At 39.9% G+C, this 18,347-nt stretch overlaps 1 protein-coding gene across 2 annotated transcripts in view; it reads right to left on the reverse strand.

Moving 5' to 3' along the window:
- The window catches only part of LRRC4C (leucine rich repeat containing 4C), a 171,648-nt gene extending 153,558 nt beyond the window's left edge, over positions 1-18,090 (reverse strand). For both annotated transcript variants that reach the window (XM_077762300.1, XM_077762298.1), the window contains exon 1: positions 17,993-18,090. The gene's annotated coding sequence lies outside the window, so the exon portion shown is untranslated. The remainder of the gene's footprint in view (positions 1-17,992) is intronic.
- Positions 18,091-18,347: the final 257 nt, after the last annotated feature.

An 18,347-nucleotide genomic window follows, 5' to 3' on the forward strand; every position in this document is an offset into this window, starting at 1 on the left:
AGGAAAATGCATTTCCACTCTTTCTGGCAACTATAGTCCTGTTACCCGCAAATAGTTCCGTGAAATGTCTTAAGACTTCAGAAAGAGAGAGCTAAAAGGAACACTGCAGAGCATCTAAATCAAAACTCTTCATTTTATAGATTCAGATGTTTCAGAGTGGGGGGGGGGGGGGGTAACCTGTTTAGCATCTGATGGCCAGAAAATAGTAGCAGCAGCAGCAGCAGCACCAGAATGTTACCTTTGACAATGGCATTTGACAATGGGAAACAGCCATTATTGAAATGCTATGGTGATTGGGACTCACATTTTCTATTTTACCGACAACTATCTGTTCAAAGTTTTTCCCAGGACTCTAATGTTTATATCTCATTGTAGTGTCAATAGGCTACTATTGAACTATTGAAGTTAATGACAGACATGGAGGTCACATGTCATAAACATAACTTATCTTGCCGAAGAATGACATTAGAGAAAAAAAAATTAATACCATATATATTATAATCATTCGCATTAAAATGGGGAGGGGGACATTTGATCTTATGAAATAACAAAGGAAAAAAAGATAAAGGTCAACTTTTTAAATAATATAAATTTGCGGGGCACCTGGGTGGTTCAGTCAGTTAAGAGTCCGACTTCAGCTCAGGTCATGATCTCATAGTTCACGAGTTCAAGCCCTACATCAGGCTCTGTGCTGACAGCTCAGAGCCTGGAGCCTAATTTGGATTCTGTTTCTCTCTCTCTCTGCCTCTCCCCTGCTCATGCGTGCTCTCTCCCTCTCTCTCTCTCTCTGTCTGTCTCAAAAATAAATATTAAAAAAATTTAAAACCTATAAATTTGCTTTTGTGAGAAATTCACTACATTGTGCTTGCCTCCCTATTTGTTTTTGCAAACTTCATTATGACACCTTCCCATTTTGTGGATTAGCTTCAGGAACCAATGTTACATATGTGAATACTATGCAAACACAGGCAGGAGAATTAAAACATTAATAGCTGCAACTTCGTTATGCTCTTGTAACTGTCACAGAGCAAGAAGTTGGAAGAAGAAACATCATGTACACATGAACTTGCCCCTTGGGAAACCCATCTATCATGTCAGCATGATTGAACAATGGAAGCAGGGAAGCCTCTGAAGAAGACAACATGCCTTTGCCCACAGAAGCATATTGCTTTTACTACAGAGTTCCATATCCCTGCTAAGCAAACAGCCGCAGGAAACCTAGGGGACTGAATTACTGCTCTTTGAATAGCAGCAGCTTTCTTAAGGAATCCTACAGGAAACAGCCAAGCAGAGTTCATCTTATTGTAAAGATGGCGCGCTGCTAGGTGGGTGCCCCTCTTAGAGAAGGTTGCGTAGCCCCAAGTAGAGTCTATGAGGTCATCTATTAGGAAAAATCATGAAAACCTAATGAAAAACAAAGCACTGTTTTGTTTTGAGATCAGGAGTTGGAAGCTTATGAAGCAAATGTTTTCATTTTTCTATTATGGAGATATATTGAGTATCTCCTCAGCTTTGGCATGGATGGAAGGACACAAAGTGCAAGTCAAGAGCTCACCTCAGGGAGCCTTCACCCAAGGTAGGGAAACAAAGAGGGATATAGAACACTTGCCCATAGGAAGCAGTATATAGGAAATGGCAACAATATGGTAAGAAATACATATTGAAATTGAGACAAGAAAGCTAAGAGAGAAGCTGGCATTTATTTTACAAGTGAGGATTTGCTAGTAGGAGAACAGCAATGCCTTTGGAATAAATAACTGGTGATAAAGGTAGATGGGGAGGAGAAGGGCAAATCAGGGCATGATTACAGTTATCTGGGCCTGATAAGTACTAAAAGCCTGAGTTAGGGTAAGAAAGGGGCATATTCTGGAGACAACATGAAGCAAGAACCACTCTGTCTTGTCAGCCCCCGGGGACAGGAAGCAATTGTTCAGTTATCATAAAATAGCAAAATGCACCAAGCCTCTTCTGTTTGTTTTTAAAAAGCATTAGATTTGGGGATAAGAAGCCACAACTGATATTACAGTCACTTCATATTCTTTAAACAGAGGATATTGGGTCAAATATACAGTAGGCAATAAGGAGCATAATTCTCAGATGTCAAACCATGCCCTGAATCCACAGTCTGTTGGCCTGTGCGCCGTTCTTTCTCTCCTATCTTGAATCACTGAGAAAGATGAATGGCACAAGGCTCTAAGAGGCCCTTCAGAAGTCATGTGGGAATTTAGAACACTAAGATAAACTGGGGGGGATTATGTGCGTGTGCGTGTGTGTGTGCGCACGCACATGTGTGCATGCATGAGCAAGTATGTATGTCCATAGAGGTTATAAGTGCCACAGTGTGTGCCTGCTTTCTGTGATGTTGCATTGTGTGTGTCATAAGCGAAATAAAGTGTGATGCAGTGAATGAGTAAGGAAACTGTTTGGGGCAATGCCTTCTAACTGGCCCAATGCCTAAATAAGCAGAGGACAGCAATTTTGTTTAGTAGCTTCTCGGGAAAGGCAGCAAAAGCGGTGTCCCAGAGCTCTCTCCCCTTTGGCTTCTCAAACATACCATGTTGGTTGGAGAGAGTCGCCTTAGGGAATATGGAGGAAAGGACCCAATCTCCACTTTCTATATATGGAGGAGGATGTCTTTAATGGTTACAAATGAAATAAGAAATTCGTAGTACAGACATACGCAGCTAGGTATGGGATGCTGGTATCATCCCTCTTTAGGAAGAAGGCCTGCCAACCACTAGTATCTGCTGAGATATTCAAAGTTGCCAGGGACCATAGGGGTAGGAAATGTTTCTTCATTCTTCCCAACATGAGACCAACAATAAGGCCTCCTAAAAATACCCATGTAGTTTATTTGAAGTGATCTCAAGTGTTTGATATAGTTCAAATAGATGGTGCAGGAATAGTTTTGCTTTCCAATATCCAGAGTTGTGACTTACTTAGCAGCTTCCCTCAGCCACATTGGAGCCTGAAAAACTTACAACAGATTGGCAAAGCTGAGAACATAGAAAAAAATAATTAAAAAACAAGTGAGGGGGGCACCTGGCTGGCTCAGTCAGTTAAGCGTCCGACTTCAGCTCAGGTCATGATCTCACAGTTTGTGGGTTCAAGCCCTGCACTGGGCTGTATGCTGACAGCTAGCTCAGAGCCTGGAGCCTGTTTCGCATTCTGTATCTCCCTCTCTCTCTCTCTCTGGCCCTCCCCTGCTCACTCTCTCTCTCTCTCTCTCTGTCTCTCAGAAATAAATAAAACATTAAAAAAATTTTAAAAATAAAATAAAAAACAAGTGAAGTTTAATGGAAAGAGTTACAGGTCTTTGGTGTTTTGATTGCTTTAAACTTAAAGAAACCAATTTTAAGTGGTGTCTTGTTGGTTGTTGGTGCTGTGTATATGAAGTAGTCTCACATGAGATGTGACCTAGCAAAACAGAAATGGCACAGGGCTGACCAAAATTTCAAAACAGCTTGTCATTCATCAGCTTTGTGGTGTGGACATGTCAACTGAGCCTATCTAAATTTCTTTTTCCTCATGTCTAAATCAATCAATCAATCAATCAATCAAAGAATGCTTATTTGCTTGTGGATCCCATGTCATTACAAAGGTAAAACATTTAGAGCAGTGCTTACGCATAATAGATCAACAAGTGTCAACTATTATTGGTATTATTATTATTATTATTGCAATTTTTGCAAAGGTATAATGAGATAAAACATGAAAAATAACCCACTACCATTTCTGCCACATAAAAGGTAGTCAATAAGTTAGTATCTTCTTCACTATTGTAAATCCCTAGGCACTACCTATTCTATAAGCCTTTTGTTCTCTAACAGATCTTATGAGAAGCATTTGGACTTGCTTAGAGTCTCAATTCAAGCACGCCACTATGTGAGTATAAGTAAAGTGTCCATAATGCACACAATACGGTACAGACAGTGTACCATACAGTGAAGACTACAAATGAGATAATTCCCAGTCCTTGAACTTGGTGAGCAGTCATGTCTTTGAAGAGATCATCTTAAGAAATATTTGTATCCAAAGCCCAGATAAGTATTTCCTCCACCTTGCCTGATATTAAGGAGCAAAGGACATTGTGCCACATTATGCGGATTACTATCTCTGGGTAGGCAGAAGAGAGAGTTTGGAGATGAACTATGTCACTGCTGCGATCTTTGCAGTGACAAATTAAGTGAAGTCAAAGTTGGGTAGAAGCACACCCTTGGCTGGTGCAGGTGACCAGGAACATGGGTGTCTGAGGCGGTTTAAAGAATCTCTACCAATGAAATGTTATTGCTTGAAGATAATAATTTTGTTTTTGTTTTTGTTTCCACACTTCCAGAAAAGCTTGTAAACCCCCATTCGAAAACAAGAACCTGTTCCTAAGAGATGAAAGGGGCAATGCAAAACCCGCATGAAGGCAGATGAAGTTGTTGCTCTGAAAAATTGATGGCTACAGCCAGATGATATTCTGGAAGAACAAAACTCCTTAGGTGGTTATTAAAACTTCAATACTTACATACAATGTAGGATTACAGAGAGGTATGAACAAAAGTAACCCTTGTAACAAGTTACCATGTGAAACATAACAAGTCAACTTTCCCACTCTCTACCATTAGACCTATGGTATTTATCTGTGATTCTCTCTCCAGCACCTAATTCCCCTTGTCTCTTGATAGCTTCTGAATTCCATTTGGATATGCACTTGACTGTCAGCTCCATTCTCTTGAAGCCAATGATGGGTCAATGAATGGGCATATAACCAAAAGTCCAGTCAGCTTAGATCTCAGGATGCTCTCTGGAAATGGTAGGACAAAAGTGTGAATCTTTATTTGGTGGGTGAATTAGGGAACACAAAACAACAGACTGAGGGTGAAAATGGCCCATGGAAGAAGGCTGAGCTATGAGAATTACAGAGAAAATAGAGTAGAGGCTGTTATGACATTGTTAGCATCTGGATCAAACCATGCCTGAACTCTATGTACCACAGGACTTTTCAATTGTGTGTGCAAATAAATTCTCTTTTTTTCTTAACTTAGTGTTATTTTCCTTATTTCCAATCCAAGGCATCATAATTGATGCAAAACCCAAGAGATCAACACCACAAAAACAAACCAAAAAAATCCTAATATAGATGGATGAAAATCATCTATCCAGAACAAATGCAACAAAAATTTGTTTCAATGATTCTCTCTTTTCTGCTTTCCAAGCTGTCAGTTCTACCAAAAATATCAGGAACTTCATAATTTCAAATTCAGAAACTCATCTTCAAAAACTACTTTTCCTTTTTCATTAAATAATCAGCTCTTAATTATTTTTAATTTTGTTCTGCCTGAGGCACATCCCTTGTGACTATTTCATAATACTGTTAAATGAAAACACCATTCATATTTTCACAAAGGCTTGAATGTGTTTCATGTGCAAACATTCTGGTAAAAGTTTTGCACACATTACCTCAAGTATAATTCACAAGTCTACACTATATTTATTGTTGCAGATGAGAAAGTAGAGGTTCAAAAGAGTAAGTAAATTACCCAAAGTCACAGATCTAAGAAGGGAGAGGGCTCAGTTTGATTTGGCTCCTATGTCTATGCGTTTACGTCACCATTCTTATAGGATCATCTGATATCCCAAATATGATATTGCCGAGTGCTTGACAGGTAGGTAGTACCCAGCCTATGGCAGCTCTTAGTATTACTGATGGGGCTATGCTTTGGAGACAAAATGGGATTTTAAAATCTCTGGTATATGAATCTTGAGAAAAAGCAAAAAGTATCCAATAACACAAAGGTCCCTCATGACTTACTTGGTTCTGAACTACTCATCTTCTGTGTTAGGTGAGTATCCCGGCATATCCACAGAGAAGCCTACAAACAGCTTTGATGGGGAAAAGAGGAAACTTCTGGGCGTCAGCACCCAATGGCTGCCTCAAACCTATCAGTGATGTTCAAATCCTTCCTATTTCCTCTCTGCAAACACCTAGGGGATGTGTTGAGCCTCATCCCTGGCCAGCCTGAAAGGCCCAGAGGAGCCTTACAATGAACAGTGCACAGAGAGCAATGGGACTGGAGCTTTTAATACAGACAGAGCCTCTGTCCCTTCTTGGCTGCAGCGAACAGCAGCAGGGTAGGACGTGAAGTGATGGCGCTGTGCCGGCAAAGCACTTTGGCACATGCCGGGATATGAAAGGCTCTAATGAGACCCATTTCACAATTCACTGGCCACATGCATTAAGCAGGCAAAGATTTCTTCCTAACATTCCTGCAATATATCCTATGGCCCAGGTCTGCATACCTGCATGCAACAGGGTTCCCCCACACACACTCCCCCTCACCCCAAACCAGATCTCTCACTGTCCCCTCACTTCCCTTTCTTTGGCAGTAAAAGAAGCCAATGGAGAGGCAGCAACCTAGCTTTAAAGAGACAGGAGGCATTTCCAACTGCAGATCTCTCCTGGGGTCTACAGGAAACTTCCACAGACCTGCAATGCATGTTAATCCTTCCACTGGTTAAGAGTGGGCTCCTTCATAGTAAAGTCATTGTTCTTTCTAATTGTCAGAGACTGCTGCTCTGCACTTGCCTGGAGCGATCCAATTAACATATCACCACAACACCAACCATTATAATATGTTCTATGTCCTACCAACAAGGGAAAGCCCCAACCCTGCTTCCATCCACAGCTTCCATCTAATTAGGTCCTTAATGTGTAAACAGACGGGGAAAACAGAAACCCGGATAGAAGGCTGTATGTCTGACTCACTTTCTGCCTAAAACCAACCTCGTGGAGTTGGAATATTTCTGTTGTTGATGGGGAATGAGTTAAGAAAGTGAGAACAAAAGAAGGGACAGAGGGAGGAGGGAAAGAGGGGGGAGGTAAGGACTAAGGATGGAGAGAGACAGGGAGGGATGAAGGGTGGATGAGAAAGAGAGGGAAAGGCTGTTTGCTGCTTTGGGGAATTGAAAAAACATGTAACTTCTGCTGGAAACTATTGCCATGGCAACATTCAAACAATACAGAGAAAGCCTTCATAGTTCCATTCTTGCCTTCCTGAACACCACTGTGTAGATGTTAACTCTTTTGGGTGGCTTCTGACTTACTGCCTTTTCAGTTAGAAGAAAGCAGAGTTCCCCGGCTTATTCCCCATGATGCATTTGAACTCATTCAGCCACACACATGCTCTGGTCCCTTCCCAGGTGAGTCTCTCTAGAGATTAGCTAACTACACTATCAGCATACTCTCTGCCCCGATCAGAACAGCCAGGCTCACGGTAATCTCAGTCAATCTCTCAATCTCCCCCTTCACTGCCCCCATTCCCCTCATTCTCACGTAAGGTTGTAAAATCAGCACAATATGAGATCTGGCTCAGATTCAGCTGTAAACCATTCAATTGTAAATTATTGCATTTTAAACCATTCATGTCTACATTTTTAAATGTCATGCACCTTTTTAAAAACCTCCGAATACTTAGTTACTAAAGTTCTCACCATCATAATCAAGTCATGGGTTCAAGAAAACCTGTCTACTGTCCTGAGAATAGTACTACAATTCTTAGGCTCCAAAAACTATAAAATGATCAGCTGTATCAACAACACATTTTTTTATTTATTTATTTTTAATTTTTTTTAAATTTTATTTTGAGAGAGAGAGAGAGAATAAGCAGGGGCAGAGAGAGAGAGGGGGACACAGAATCCAGAGCAGGCTCCAGGCTCTGAGCTGTCAGCACAGAGCCCAACGGGGTTTGAACTCACAAGCTATGAGATCATGACCTGAGCCCAAGTCTGCCGCCCAACTGACTGAGCCACCCAGGCGCCCCACAGCACATCTTTTTAAACATCACCAGTCAATCAACTTGTTTTAGGAAGGACCACATCACAGTAACAGATGACTGTAATAATAAGAGGCCAGTATTAGTCATAAGAAAAATAACTTATTTACTGTGTTTTAATTTGTGAAAGCAATCCCCATCCCAGATACCCTCCTTAGCAACAAATGAAGAAATATCCAAGAAAACAGTGTTGTCTCAGCAGTTTAAAATTTGGCAAGAACCGGAGACCAAACCTAGCATTTGCTTTTCTAAAGGAAACTTCCCTTGCACACCACCCCTTCTCCCACCACCACACATACCAGATCCTGATGTTTTATCACAAAGGATGTAGTAGTGAGAGGACATTGCTTTGAAGTTCTGGACCAAAATGCTAAGAGGATTCAAAGGTACAGCTAGACTTAAAAAGCACTGTGGAACACTGCTATTAATACTCTCTTGTTTACTATCATTAGAGATGAATAATGGTAAACTCTATACTGGAAAAAATCTAAAACTAGAAGAAAACTTTAAAAAAAAGTCTAAAGGAAAAAAGAAATGATCTAATTCAACAAATTCAAGACCCTGGAGAATAAAATGAGGCCATAATTAGTGTCTTACCATTTAGCACCTTGTTTTTATTTTTCATCTAATCCAGGGTCTTCTGCTGTTTCTTATGAAGGGAAGACGTGTCCTTCTGTAACATGATGCTGGGGCATCTCTTGGTATACACCAGGCTCCATAAAGTGAGCTGTTCCCCTGGTGTAAAAAGTGACTACAGCTCACCAAATGTTTTAATCCAGGCATTTTCACTAAAGAGACCATCTTCTTTTTATCCTCCCACTGCATGAGTCCATATTTGGGCAATACTCAAAATTAAAAGGCACAGCCTCTTTCCAATAGTCAATCACGAGTAAAAATGCCACTTCATATAACTGTGCCGCTTGTGCAAAATGTACAACTGCAAGGAACACCTTCCATTTCATAAACAATTTGCTTTGTGAACAATGCCACTTAGGAGTCTGCGTGGTAAAGCCTGCAGTGAGCCTACTGGTGACTATAAATTAGAGCACAGCATTGACACTAAAATGTATTTATAGAACTATTTTCAAAATGGGTATCCTCAAAGACAGCTCTTAACCAATATTGCAAAAAGCTAACTAAAAACCACGCAGGTACTCCTACAATTGCATATGGTAATTAGAACTCATTTTCTTTTGGCTCAGTTTACCGCTCAGTCATGGCAACAATGCTTGTCTGGGTTAGTTCTGGAGTGATGATTGGCAAGGATATGTTTTCAATTAGGGAAAATGGAGGAACAAATTGCAAAGTAGGTCTGAAATATTGGGTCCCTAAATGAAAAAAAATAAAGGTGATTCTGATGGTGAAAATATTGGATAAATAAAAACCTAAACCATAAACTGAACTGAAGGAACCTCTTGACTCTAAAGATGTGTTAGATCAGTCCATTCATTTATTTTTTTTCTTAAATAGTTTATTGTCAAGTTGGTTTCCATATAACACCCAGTGCTCATCCCAACAAGTGCCCTCCTCCATGCCCATCACCCCCCTTCCCTTCTCTCCCATTCCCATCAGCCTTCAGTTTGCTCTCAGCATTCAAGAGTCTCTCATGGTTTGCCTGCCTCCCTCTCCACAACTACTTTTCCCCTTCTTCTCCCCCATGGTCCTCTGTTAAGTTCCTCTTAGTCCACCTATATGTGCAAACATAGGGTATCTGTCCTTCTCTGCCTGACTTATTTCACTCAGCATCACACCCTCAAGTTCCATCCATGTTGCTACACATGGCCAGATTTCATTCTTTCCCATTGCCATGTAGTATTCTGTTCTATAGATAAACCATATCTTCTTGATCCATTCGTCAGTTGATGGACACTTAGGCTCTTTCCATGTTTTGGCTATCATTGAGAGTGCTGCTGTGAACATTGGGGTACCTGTGCCCCTATGCATCAGCACTCCTATATCCCTTGGGTAAATTCCTAGCAGTGCTATTGCTGAGTCATAGGGAGTTCTATTGTTAATTTTTTGAGGAACCTCCACACTGTTTTCCAGAGGGGCTGCACCAGTTTACATTCCCACCAACAGTGTAGGAGGGTGCCCATTTCTCCACATCCTCGCCAGCATCTATAGTCTCCTAATTTGTTCATTTTAGCCACTCTGACTGGCATGAGCAGTCCACTCATTTATTGAGAGTACCAAACTCATTGAGAATGCCTGTGCATTATGTTAGTTAGACATGGGATATGACAAGGTGAGTAAGATGAGGCCCATACCCTAAAAAAGGTCACAGTCTTGTGGGTTTTAGCCAAGTAAATATATGTTATAACAGTAATACAAGCTATTACAGATTTATTATTAGTAGTAGTAGTAGTATCATTTAAGTAACCTCTACACCCATGGGGCTCAAACTCATGACCTGAGATCAAGAATTGCATGCTCTACTGACTGAGCCAGCCAAGTGCCCCTAAAGCTATTACAGATCTATGAACAAAATGCTGGTGTACAGAGAGGATGGAGGACTCAGTGGGTCTAGGGAAACTAGGAAGGGTTTTTCCAGAAGAGAAAATTTGCTCTGAGATTTGAAGTGTGAGTATATCATAGGCACATGGATTAGGTCTCATGAAGTTTGAGCCAAAACTAGCCTATGGTATCTCCAGAAGAATAAAATACTCAGTATATTAGACAGGCAAGAAAGACATGACTAGGCTGGCCAGACTGTATTATCAAGAAAAGAATTTTGATTTTATTCTGTAAATGTATTTATAGAACATAGAGAATGGGATATTCAGCTTTATTTCTTAGGATGATCCTCTGAAAGAAAGAATGAATAATGGACTACACTGAAGAAGAGTCAGCGTCATCAGAAGACATCTAGGTGAGAAAACAATGGAATCCAGGCAAAGGACAAAAAAGCTGAGTTGAAGACAGAGAGTAGACTGATGATTGATTTGATGAGTCATTAGATATAACAGAGGTGAAAGGGATATTGATATCACTTGAAACTGAAAATATATAGGCTTCTGGAGGGCAAATAATCAGTTATAGCTGGGGTATTAAGTTTGTAAGGTCTACAGAAGAACAGATTGAGTGAGTAGAAGCTTGCTGGCAATGGAGACTTAGGATCCACAGGGGGCTGAGGCCAAGGATTTCAGTGTCATCTCCTAAAATAAGCCCAGCTGACATCTTTTAAGAATGGAGAGAATAGAATAGAATAGAATAGAATAGAATAGAATAGAATAGAATAGAATAGAATAGAATAGAATAGAATAGAATAGAATAGGAGTAGAGTAGAATAGAATAGAGAAGACTAGAATAGATTCAAAGGGGAAAGCCTTCAACATTTAAGGATAAACAGGAAGACTGGTGGAGAGTGAAATGAGATTAATAAAGGAAGGGATAGCGAGCAGCACCTTAAACCTCTGGAGGGATTTCAGAAAGCCAGAGGTAGTAATGGCATCAAGGGCTACAGACAGATCAATCATGATGAGACCTGAGGTCAGGCGTTGGGTGCCTACCATTAAAAGCGTCTCTGGTTTGCATGATATTGTAACTAAATACCAAAGTTAATATGAACATTGACCTTATTTCTCATACAACTTTGAACTTCCAGATACTCTCAGAGCAATTTGGAAAGCCTTTATGTTAGTATGTTGAGTGAGGTAGGACAATTTCCCCCGAGTGTTTCTTACTTGTCCCTTTCTCACTTAGAGGCACTTCTAAGGTTCTAAAGCCAGAAGAAATATAGCTTCTACTTCTAGCTGCATTCATTAGTTGCTGTATAACCTTAGACAAATTATTTAGCTTCTTTGTGTTTCAGTTCTCTACAAGAGAATTAAGCAGAAAGATGAATAATTTTGACACAGTGCCTGGTGCATACCAGAAACTCAATAAATGGTAGTTACTATTGCTATTAGGAAATTATATTCATGGTTTCCATAAGGGTTAAATGCTTCATAAGCATAGAAATCTACCATCAGCTTATGCCAAAGTTGAAATAAAAGATTATTCATCTTACATAAGTTTTTTTCATAATTTTTAGACTTCATTATAAAAATGACTGACATTAGAAGACATTATCAAAAGTAATATTACCAACTTTGATAGTAAGTTGGCAAAATATTTCATTTGCATATTCAGTATAAATATAAAGCAAAACACTTAAGAGACTTTCAGTTAAATGTTCCCATTTCTTTGAAAAATAACCAAAGATTTCAATGAAAAGAACGTGAACTAGCATTTATCATGAACTGATCAGGTGCCAAACACATAGACATCTCAACACTCCCAAAATAACTGCATTAAAAATTATCTCTATTTTTATAGTTGAGGAAAGTGAGGCCTAGAAAGGTTAATTTCTACTTGGGATCCACCAGCTAACAGGAGTGAAAGAAAGTTGGAATTCAATGTGTCTCTATTCCAAACCGCATTGTATTTCCCTTATAAACAGTTCAGAGATTTCCTTCACCTTTTTACCCTATATATCTACCATTATAACATTAGTTTTACTTTCCTTTTAGAATACTATACTCCATGTTTTAACAACTGGTATCCTAAGATCAGGGATTGATATTTTCAGTTTCTAGGAATACTGAATTCCTAGGTAGTCAATTTTGAATTCAGAACCCTAAAATATTACCTTGAAGGAACCTTAGCTTTTACATTTAATACAGGAGAATAGACACCTGACCTTAACAAGGTAAAATGACTTATCCCAGTTGTTACAGTCCTTTACTGATAGCAACAAGAGTAGGAAAAATACACTGGATCACCCAACTTTCAGACCTCAAGTTTTCCAACTTACGGAAGCCACTCAACAGATGCTTAATCTGTGTGTATGTGTGTGTATAGATATCACCACACACATACACACACATACAGAGTCTGGACACCCATTGGTATTTCTCATTAAGTTTCTACAGATTCCTGAAAACCAGGTTTCATGTTTGTACGCGTGTTCCTGCAGGCAGGTGCAAACACTCAGATATACATGCATTTGAGTTTCTTGGAGGGGATGTCTCAAACTAAATTCAATTAGCCATTCAAAGAATATCTACTGTATACACACTATTTGTCAGGAACTCTTCTGAGGTGCTGAGAACATGCCAGAGAACAAATAAAATCCTTGCCATCAGCGACTGATACAAGCACACTGTCTCAGCCACAAGATCTGCCCGCCCAAATTTCAACTGTCAAATTTACATTTCCCCAGAGAAATCATTTTGAAGAAAAAGATGCAAGAGACTCTTGATCTCCTTTGAGAGTCTTCCCAGACACCATTTATAAATCATTAACTTTTTATGTCAGTGTTATAAAGTATTTGGCAATCTAAAGAAAGTTTACGTGGACCCAGAGTATATTTTCCATAATTCACAAAGTATGTTTCAATCTTTTCCTGAGGGAATGGCACTCACTAAAGCTCTCCCAAATATGTTTTAAAAGTGTATCATCTTACCAAAACAAAACAAATGAGCAAATAGAAAGAGGGAGGGAAGGGGGGGGAGAGAGAGAGAGAGAGAGAGAGAGAAAGCAAGAAACAAGACTCTTAAGAACAAACTCATAGTTACCAGAGGGAAGGAAGGTGAGGGGGTGGGTGAAATAGGTGATGGGGATTAAAGAATCCTTCTCAGGATGAGCACCTGGAGACTCAAACACAAATTTAAAAAGAAGAAAAGTGTGGGATCTCACCAAAAATAGTTGTACCTATTTGTTACTCTGATCCTATTAATGTATTCCTTCTTTTTAAAATCTATACCAGCATGAATTTAGATTAACTGCTTCCCTCAAACAAGACAATATCAAGTTTGTTTGTTTTTTTTTTTTTTTGCAAAACTATGCATGAAACTGAAATCACAGATGCTCAGTTTAAACGTGCACTTATTGAATGCCTACTGTACATAATATATGCAATGTGATTTCATCCTCGTGGCAGTCAGTTCCCTATTGGCATTATTACCTCTAGTTTACAGGTAAGCAAACAGACTCAGAGAGGTTAAATGGTACATGTAACAAACATGACCCAGTGGAAAGCTGAATATTCAAATTCACTTATGATGCCAGAGTCCATGTTTACCAAATTTCACCTTTAAGAAGCACACAAAAATATAAAATTCTTGAAATGGTAAGAACCTCCATAGATATCTTCCCTCTTAAGATCAGTGAAAATGATTAGCTTTAAGATGCTTTTCCAAAATTAACACAGATTTCAAATTGTTTTCCTAATTGAAAAGAAATGGTATAAAACTCCAGTGGGCAATTCCTCAGCCTGATTTTCCTGTTATCATCCACAGATAGGAAAACAAGAGTAAGAATAATTAAAACAGTAGGACTCCTTTTTCCTCAAAGGGAGAACAGGTCTCCGGAAACATATTGAGGAAAAGGACAGAGCACAGGGCTGCTGTTGTAGACAATGAAATTAGGAGCAATGACCGTGACTGGCTGCCTCAGAAAACTGCTGGTAAGTTGACGCTGGAAGATGTGAACATAGGAAGTATGAAACAAGTGTGTCCACAAGGAATCTCAATTTCATACCCCTTATTAGTTTTATCTGATCACAAAGTGAAGATTTTTAACTAACATAGAATTCATTATAATTAGGAAGACTATGCATCCGATTTGTGGACTTGGAGGCCTTAATATTACTAATGGAATTTTGTACTAGCTACTTTAAGTTATATAATTGCCTAGAAATTTGCCTTTATTTTGAGCATTCCAGAGACAATGTAATATGTAGCTAAAATCATACATTTAATATACAGGAGCTATGATATGCAACTTTTAGACCAAAAGTATACACAACAGCATTGTTTTACCCTAAAATCTCTCTCAAGTATTATTTTTGCTGAGATTTATTTTTCTGTACCTTAAGGAGAAAATCTTGATTTTTAGCTTTGGGCTTGAAGCAGCATTTCATATCTAAAGTGACCTATTGCAGCCAATCTGTCCTGATAAGACATCAAAAGAAGAATCTGGCAACCCCTGTAAGGTCAGCTGCACATTCCCTAGTTCCCAAATGTAGCCACTAGAACTAGAAAAGTATTTGGCCAGACTGTGTTAATTCCCCAGCAAGTTGATACAAACTAATCCAAGAACAACCATAACAAACAGCCTTCCTCAGAGGGCCTCTTGGGCCTTTGCATAATATTATTTCAATTCACAAAACAAGTCCAATTTGCTGACATTATCATCCCAACTATACAGAATATTGAGGGTCAGAGAAATTAAAATCTTGCCCAAAGGGCACAGTGATTAACTCAAAGGGGGAGATATTTGGAAAGGCAACTTCAAAACTTGCAAAACCCAGTAGTTTTCTGGGCCTGTGGCCCTCAGCAGAATCGCAGTACACAACTATCTACTCAGGAGTGTACTCAGTGGACACCAACCTCGGCCCTGAGACAAGCTGCAAAGAAGTAACCTTCCTAGTCTAACATGGTCAAAATTTTTCCATCAGTCCATGAGCAAGTTGCCTAAAGTATTAGGCCAACTCTGAATGCCAAAGGAAAGAAGCTAAACCCCAAGCTGGTGTGTCCCTAACTGTAGTGCTGGTAAAGTGACTCACCAGCATGAAAAATGATGACATCCTTAGATCCTCCATCATCTCTAGATCTGAAGAACACATTTAAGTGGAGGTGAGTGGGAGAACACATATCAGCCCACGACTTTAAACATATTTATACCTCCTTTTCTCTCTCTCTCTCTTTCTCTCAATCCACCCTTCCCCACCATCCCCTTCTTTTCTTCCCCCTGTTTTCAGAAAAGTTTGCTGGTGTGGAGGCTACAGAGAGGAGCTGACAATGTTTGGGAGAGGAACACACTCTGAGATCTAACTGGAGTAGCAGTGAAGAAATTCTGAATTCCAGAAAACAAAGAAGGAGAGAGAAAGAGAGAGAGAAAGAGAAAGAAAGAAAGAAAGAAAGAAAGAAAGAAAGAAAGAAAGAAAGAAAGAAAGAAAGAAAGAAAGAAAGAAAAAGAAAGAAAGAAAGAGAAAGAAAGAAAGAAAGAAAGAAGGAAAGGAAGAGAGAGAAAGGAAGACAGGGAGAGAAGGAGACCTCCACTGATGGGCAGAGCCAGGCTGATTTCAAGGCTCAGTGGGTTTCCCACGTGAAGCCCAGAGCTGAGTTGCACAGTAAAAGCAATCAAAGTTCACTTTTTCCCCCTTTTTTCTCTTTTGTCACCTGTGCTAAGTTGCAACTGAGCAGAAACTTGAGATAACTTGAGTCAATCTATGCTCTTAAGCGGTGACTTAACTGTGGGCATGTAAAAACAAAAACAAATAAGCAAACAAACAAACAAAAACCTAACAGGAATTATAAGATATGCTGAAACCTACAAGGAGCTCAGAGGACGAAAAAAAATTCTGCATGATTATTTTCATGGATTGGTAAATTCATTGCCTGATCTGTGTCCCAACAGGAAACATGTGCCCAGAGAAATAAATAAAGAAGTGCTCAGCTGTAGGCTAGTTTAGTTAAGGAGTAATGAAAAGGATAAGAATAGATGATGTGAGTGTAGGAACAGACTCAGAGGCTTTTAGCAGGGTGTTTCTGATTTCTGTTATGATCTCTCCAATATAAATCTAACTCCCTGGTTCTTAATGACTCTCCAGGGACCACCATTCACCAGATTAAATGTGCCCAACACCAAGAAGGGGCCCAGGAGATTTCTGCCTCTCATGTTCTTTGGGATACACTAGAGTTGGGGATCTTTTTTTAGTAGTATTAAAACTAGGATTAACTGAGCTCTGCTATTTAAAAAAAAAACACCAAGAGTCTAAGAAAGGATATGAATATTAGAAATGGGCTACTTTTGAGGTCCAAAGTAATAGGAATCTATTCCAAGCTCTCAGGACAGGTTCCTTCCTCGACCCTTCTAGATAAAAATGGCAACTGTGGGGATTTACGGTTGATTACTGTCGGGTTTGGATCCCAAACTGACTTTTGTCTTCTGTTCTAAGGCTTGTGTGAGTCACTTGTCTCATAAGGTTTGGCTGTTAACCAGAGTTATAGCTTCTCCAGGCCTCAGTTTCCTCTTTTTATTGGCATGAGATCTCTGAGGAGTCCTCTGGCTCTCAAGTTATAGGAGTCTATGATTCTGATGAAAGGCCCCAGGGAGGAATATAGAAGGATGAAGAGGAAGGGTTCCATTAAATAAAAAAATTAAAACGCCAGCTCTGTGACCCTGGAAACTATGGGGGAGGAAGGAGATAGAAAGAGGGGTGATCCTACAGCCCCCCCAGGCTCTCTAAGCATTTTCAACCTTTTCTTATTTTTCTTTATTGGCCTCTGTCTCGAAAGACAAAGCTGGCACATGAGAAGTACTGGGGCTCAACACACAAACCTTTTCTTTAGCTCCTTATCTAAGTTGCCACAGGACACTGGATTTCTGCCTCCCCCCCCCTTTGTTTTTTCAAAAGCCCTGTCTTGCTGATGTTAGGAAGGTTTCTGGCAGAACCCAAGCCACCTTCAATCTATGTACAGCCTCTCTTTTATCCAAAGAAGTGGTTAGTTTGAAGGGGGTGAGGCTGAAGAGAAGTGGGTCCCCCTTCTCATTCTTAGTACTAGTGAGAACCTAGGTAATCTGAGGACCACATTGGAGCATGTGTGTGCAATAGGTATGGGGCGGGTGCAGACACCTCTTTCCACCACTTCCTCCCCCATGCCCACTCTCCTTCCCTCAATCCACCCACCAGCCAGAAGCCAGAAGCTATCCTACATCTGCTTGGTTTATTATCATATTTTTGTGTTAATACATTCTGTTGATCTGCAATGTCAGGTTGGATAATGAAATTTAAATTGGGTCCCTTCGATTTCCAATGGCTAAACATTTGTGCATCTAACTCCAGGGCTGCCTTGCAACTGAAAGGCATTCTAGAGTGTCAGTCACACAGCACAGGCACCCCACACTGCAGCGTCTTTCTTGGGGAGTTTTTTTTTTTTCCTGGTGAACATTTGCAAGGGCCTTTGCCCAGGATGCAGACAACCTGCATCATTATAGCAAACCGGCTCATTGGTGAGCACAACCTGATGGAACAAATGCCTGGGCCACCCTCTCCCGGTTTTCTGGCCCCCAATAGCCACGTCTTTAAAAATCACACTGAAGGGGTGAGGGGATAAAGGAACCGGGAATGCTAAATTCATGGGCATTTTCTTCACCAATAAAATAAGAAAATAAGGATCACTCACTGTATTTCAGACTGATCACAGCAACATCCAGATGGAAATCCAGGTGGTTAAGAACAAGCGAAAACGCATGATCTGGACACCAAAAAGAAAGAAAGAAAAAAAAAAAGGTGGGGGGGAGGTTGATGAAGAAAAATCCAACTGCAATTATCCATCAATTTTAGTCAACATAGGCACAAATCCAACTGTGCTCGCTGCTGGTTTGTCTACCCCAATCAATGCCTCATTCTGCCGCGGTCAACTTTTCTTCTCCGAAATTTCTTTGCAGATGTATTATTAATTCCCTCTCCTCTTGTGGGAAATTCAAAAAGAAAAGAAAACATCACCATATCAGTTCTTTACTTTGCTTAAAAAAAAA

The sequence above is a fragment of the Crocuta crocuta genome, unplaced genomic scaffold (assembly GCF_008692635.1).
Source record: "Crocuta crocuta isolate KB4526 unplaced genomic scaffold, BGI_CrCroc_1.0 scaffold34, whole genome shotgun sequence".
Classification (NCBI taxonomy): domain Eukaryota; kingdom Metazoa; phylum Chordata; class Mammalia; order Carnivora; family Hyaenidae; genus Crocuta; species Crocuta crocuta.